Source organism: Planococcus citri, chromosome 4, assembly GCF_950023065.1.
Source record: "Planococcus citri chromosome 4, ihPlaCitr1.1, whole genome shotgun sequence".
Lineage (NCBI taxonomy): Eukaryota > Metazoa > Arthropoda > Insecta > Hemiptera > Pseudococcidae > Planococcus > Planococcus citri.
In genome coordinates this window covers 48,435,350-48,441,349 of record NC_088680.1, presented here as the reverse complement: position 1 = coordinate 48,441,349, position 6,000 = coordinate 48,435,350, and the positions used below count along the sequence as shown (strand labels likewise).

At 30.0% G+C, this 6,000-nt stretch overlaps 1 protein-coding gene across 3 annotated transcripts in view; it reads right to left on the bottom strand.

Annotated features, from left to right (window-relative positions):
* LOC135846006 (zinc finger protein castor homolog 1-like) overlaps positions 1-6,000 on the bottom strand; it is a 154,789-nt gene that overhangs the window by 140,828 nt on the left and 7,961 nt on the right. For all 3 annotated transcript variants that reach the window (XM_065364932.1, XM_065364931.1, XM_065364934.1), the window contains exon 2: positions 3,499-3,553. The gene's annotated coding sequence lies outside the window, so the exon portion shown is untranslated. The remainder of the gene's footprint in view (positions 1-3,498; positions 3,554-6,000) is intronic.

Sequence of the window (6,000 nt, the reverse complement as noted above, 5' to 3'; positions counted from 1 at the left end):
ATTTTCACTTATACTATTCTTAAGAGCTCATTTAAAATCCCATAATGAGTCTAGTTTCTTAAATTTTTCATTCCCCTTTGATATTAAAAATAAAATTAATCTGGCATTTAAATGCCTACATACAAAAACGATAAACCTAAATAAACAGGTCGTTAAAATGATATCGTTACAGCAATTCTTTAATTATTTCCATTATTGTTAAATACCGCTTGTATAAATTTCGATAACGAACGTAGACAACTGTTTTATTCTGTGAAACGTGTCACCAGACGTACAAAAGGAATAATATTAATTCGTATTAAACGCATAGGTTAATCGTTATTCGAATAATATCTGTAATTTTATGATAGATACTTGGTTAAAAGCATATTTGCACAAGTGCGACTAAAACCATCAAAATGTACCTATAGTACCTATACTTGTAGGTAGAGAAATACTCGCTACGATATGTTAATTCGAACAAACACGACGAATACGTTGTTTTTTCTTCAAAAATATACACACATTACGTTATAAATGTAGAATGACGATGATTTATTACAAAATTTTCTCTGTTGTGTTATCTTCCTCATCAGTAGGTATCTAGGTACGATGTAGTAGGTATACTTTCTTCAAAAGCTAATCGTATTTTCGATATCTATCAATCGAGATTTATTTCTGAGTAAAATTTTCATATATATGGCGTCATAATTAATGTGTACTGGAATGCCAAAAATTTTATTCAAATTTTCATCTCAGATCTTCGGAATACTATACTACAAGTATCAATGGAGCTCAGATATTTCAAATTAGGTATTTCGATGTTAGCTTAATGGACTCTAATCTCGAGTTATCTATCGTTTCAAAACAGTTCAGGAAAATTCAATATTCAATCATGTTTACTTATTATTCGTATTACTTATTTAAACTTGTTTTTTTTCAATTTTTTTTTTTTTTTTTAAATAAAAAACTGAAAATTTTCTATTTTTACCCCTTTTTTTCAACTAAAATTCAAAAACTGAAAAATTTGAAAAAAATAATTGTTTAAATTAAAATTTTGAAGGAATTGGTCTGTTTTCAAGGAAAGAGAAGCGAATCATTCACAAATAATTTCTGATAGAGCAAATTGATTGATTTTTTGATGAATCATTCGCGAACGAATTGATCGATTTTTTGTGAATCATTCAAGAACGAATTGATCAATTTAAGATGAATTGTTCACGAACGAATTAATTTAATTCATAAATTGATGAGTAGGTACGAATTGATTCGCTAAAAAATAAAAATGAATATATTCGTTCGCGAATGATTCTTTTGAAAAATAGATTAATCCGTTCATGAATCATTCCCTCACATTTGATACTCTCACGAACAATTCACTGAAAAATAAATCAATTTATATGTTTGTAGACGATTCGTTTAAAAACAGGTCAATTGGTAGGGGTGAAATGGCACATTGGTAAATTAACCAAAAAGTAAATTTTTCAGGAACGTTATAAACCCAATTTTGATCAAACTTGAGGCCCAACTTTTTATCGCAACAAATACAGTACTGAAAAGTGGGTAAAACTAAAAATAACATCTTTACAGTATGATTTTCACCTGGTACATCATTTTATAAATACCTATACAGCAGCAAAACCAGATAGGTACACAGGTTATCTTTTGAACAACTGAATTCATTACATTGAAACTCCTGGTAGTAGGTACTAGGTAAGACCCAAGACACTGGGTAGTGACAACCTTCTGCACAGTTATAGCAGAATAAATCTGACAAACCTCACACGGAAAATAACATCCTCCATATCAAGTTTAAACAAATACCTACCTATCTCTATCTCACAGCGAATGGCATTAATAATAATTTTAATACATTCAAAAACACCTTTAAATTCTCTACATAAAAACTCGTCATGCAATCGCAAACAATAACATAACCTACTTTAAGACGCCGAGACATGAAGCACACAGGGCACAATTCTTAGCAATATTAAATAAACAAGAATGAAATATTTTGTTACCTTGTCAACTTTTATTAATAGGCGTCATGCATAAGTAATTAAAGGATTTTGCAAATACACAAGTACATTCGTCTCTATTTCGATCGTTTTTCATTTCAAATACTACATATGATAACTTTCGGGAATTAATACCAAACTAATATCAAGAAACACGGTTTTACAAAAATGACAAGAACATTTTGTGAGTTACATAAAAATTGTTAGGATGTGTTTCTAAAACTGCATGTTTGTTTGAAGTCCGATGAAAAAAAAAAATATTCTAGATACAATTCCCCTACCTCTTCCTTTAATAAAATTATTATGAGAGTCCTAGCCCAATTATTTATCTGAAGAAATAATCTGTACACTAAATATTTCATTTTTTATCTATCGTAGGTAAATTACAAATCGACACTTACTAAGACTCGAAATGGCATTAGCAAAGAGGATACACACTTTACACATTATTGGACTAGAAAAACTAGAACATGGAAGCGAGATTACCAGTCATGATTTAAACTTGGAAACTTTTTTGTAATTTGTTGATCAGCTAGTAGGTGCTGATACATATAGCAAAAATGTAGCTATATTCTTAACCTGAGGCTAAATATTTGCATTCGTACAATAAAGAGTACTATACTTTAGCTTCAAAATGTGATTTACCAATATTCAAACGCTTAATTACACAGAATTGTCTCCTCTACCATTGGTTTTGAGATTCGTTTCTTAACATGTTAATTTAAACAAGTATGTAGGTCTACATAAGTACATGGGCACTCAAGAATATAGTCAGATGCTTGTGTACCTACTTCTGTCTATATAATAAGTAACTTTTCACAATAAAAAAATAAAATACTTGACGAAGAGTAAATAGGTTCTTTACATCGCGTTCGTTTCAAAAATAACCAGAATAACCACCACGCGATATCGATGTTATAGATTTAATCTATCTACGCGATATTTTATTAAGTTTCCTTGAAGTTTTAACAATTGCGTAAAAATTTTCCAATCAAGTATCTGCTTTAGCTATCAAAGTTTAATCAAAATACCAATTTATACAAAAATTAATTATTTTCACAATATTTTCTTCTAACGAATACCTACTTTTAAAACTATATTAACCTCAAGATAAAAACATTCTATCATATGGCATTTTAATCGTTCCTAATAATTTATCCTTTTCATCTTAAATGTTCTCTTTCAATTCCGTTATGGACTACGAGTGTTCTAGAATTTTAAAAAACTAGCTTTGAAAGCTTTTAAATACCTAAGTTATATCAATTAGCAAGATTAGGTAATTGTTTCATCATTTTAGTTAATTTGAAAATTTCATGGAAAAAAGATAGGTAGGTACTTGTGTAACTTGTGAACAAAATATTTCAGAATAGTGAGTACCTAATAAAATAAAATTACCTACATTTTATTCATTTGAAAAATATGATTTCAAAATTTGCATTTCTTAATCACTAGAAAAATAACCAGGTAGTAATTTAAAATAATAAAAAATAAATAAATTTACCTCTTGTTATAAATTTTTTGAAAGTATTAATCCTTTTCATCTTAATGAAGTTTTCCTGAAAAATAAAACAATACAAATTAAATTATTTGCCAAGTAAAAGGATAACTTGACCAATTATACATGCTTTAAAAATATCTGTTCTAAAAACGAAGTAGGTATCTGGGGTTGATTGGAAGAGGATCTGTGAAAGGGGATGGCAGTATGGTTATGGTACTTATCATCTCACCAGAGAATAGTTGAAAATGAAAGTCACTGATTAGAACTCAAAATTAAATTTTTCCCATGTTGAACATTCAGATCACCTAAAATGTAAGTTTTCTGAACCCTTAGGTATCAATTTTTGATAATTTTAAAGTGAGTTTGATAATAATTTTACAGTTTTTATTATGTCTTAGGTAATGTGATTTTTTTCAAGATTTCATTATTTGATCTATTATTTTGCAATTTTTCATAAAAACATTTTCGGCACAATTTTTACAATGTTTCATTAATTTTTAGCCAATTTTAACAATTTTTATGGCATTTCAGCACGTTTTTGAGCAATTTCCGCGAAATTTTGCTCAATCACGTTAATTTTTTCACAATAGGCTCTAGATGGTCATTTCCCCCTTCCTTTCTTTCCTGCGAAGTGTATGCAAATACGCAACCAAATCTCAACGAAGCAAGACTCAGAATAAGATCAGAGTTTAGCAAAAAGCAAACCGATATCATAGACCAGTTCTCCATTATTCTGGAATATGTAATCCAGTTTTCTGGACGTTCTTTCATCCTACACAACAGCCACAGCACAGAGAGCACTTCAATTCAGTCATGAGCTGTAGGGCATAACCTCACCGCACACATCCCCTGCACATTTACCCACCTCGTCGTGTATTCTTTTCGCTGCTTGTAATGATATCGTCAACATGTACCTCTTGCATATCATACAACAAAACTCGCCGAAAACATAATTTTTTTTTACCTTTTTTCTAACAAAATAACGTGAACTGGATTAAATACAGGTGGACCAAGTTTCGAGTAGAAGTTTTTAAATTAATGGTATAGAGATAACTAAATTAGAACACGGATCTATAGAAACGAGATTACATTTCTTACCGTTAAAACGTGAAATTTATACCCAAATGTGGTAGATTTTCGCTAAAGGCGCAGACACACCTTAATAAACCGTAACGATTACTTTTTTTTCACCTTATAAACTCTCGTACTGCCAAAGTACAAGTAAAAATTTTCAAACCGAACGCGTTTTTCTTAATCTTTTTCACTAATTTCGATTTCAAGACAATACAAGAGCTGAGGAGAAAAAAAAACTAGTTTAATTTCGTTTCCAAAAGAATGAATGAATAATTTCACGTGTTTATAGGAGTAGGTATAAGCTTTAAGCGAAAAAACACGCCTAAAATGCGAACAATTTTTTTTTAATTTTCTTAAAATGTTTGAAGTTTTACCAAGTGTTCCGCGCATCGTGTTTTTTTTTACTCCCAAATCGAATTTAAATCGCGGAAATGGAAAGAATATAAATACGCGATACAGGGCAAACATTAAAAACACGTGTTTGAATACGCGACAGCAGGTTCATTGCTTCCTTGAAGAAGAAATATAGAAAAAACATACGTTCGTAATGCGCATCATCGCTCGAAGGAAAAAAAATCTATCGTATTATCGACTAAATTTACTCTTTTCAACGAAATTTTTCATTCAACGAGGCGATCCTCCTTCCTGCACCATCCCTAAAGTGCATAATGCAATACGAACTCATTTTTCGTCGTTTGGCTTGGCCAAATAAAATGTAAATTAGCAAAACCTTGATTTGAAAACTGTACGAATATATTAATAAATCAAAATTCAATTTGTAACATTTTCCAGATAAATTTAATTTTCATTCCTCATTCGTGTATTTGAACTATACCGTAATTGTATATTGTAAAAGGACTAGTTTTCTATTAGTAATTTAATAATGAAATATAGATATACATTTTTAATGACCGACGAATAAAATTTTGAAAAATTGCCAGCTTGTCAAATTTCGCCACCATACTATACGAGCTCGATTACCATACACAAATCAATTATTTGAGAAATATCGAGTTTTGCGAATATTTAATACGCTAATCCGTGTCAACGACGAATAATAAATCGATAAATGGAAATATGTTTTTCCTCCTATAAATGGAATTTTAGGTAAGTGAGGGGAAACGAATAAATATCTATGAACAATGCCTTTTCTTGAAAATAAGCATATGGGGCAAGAAAGAGGTTCAAGTCTCGAAGCCTCTTATAAGGTAGGTAGCCTACATTATTTTTTTTCACCAACGTAAGTAGGTGATGTAAAATTTGAGGGAATTTTCGTAGATTTTCCCTGATTTTAAATGTCATTAATGAAATACTTCGGAAAATCGACGAAAAAATTGTGTTTGCACTTTTTTACTTCATTTAATTGTTATGGAAAATTTTCAATTTTTTTTTAATTCGCCAGGATGTCAAAGAGATATTTAGAAAATCAGA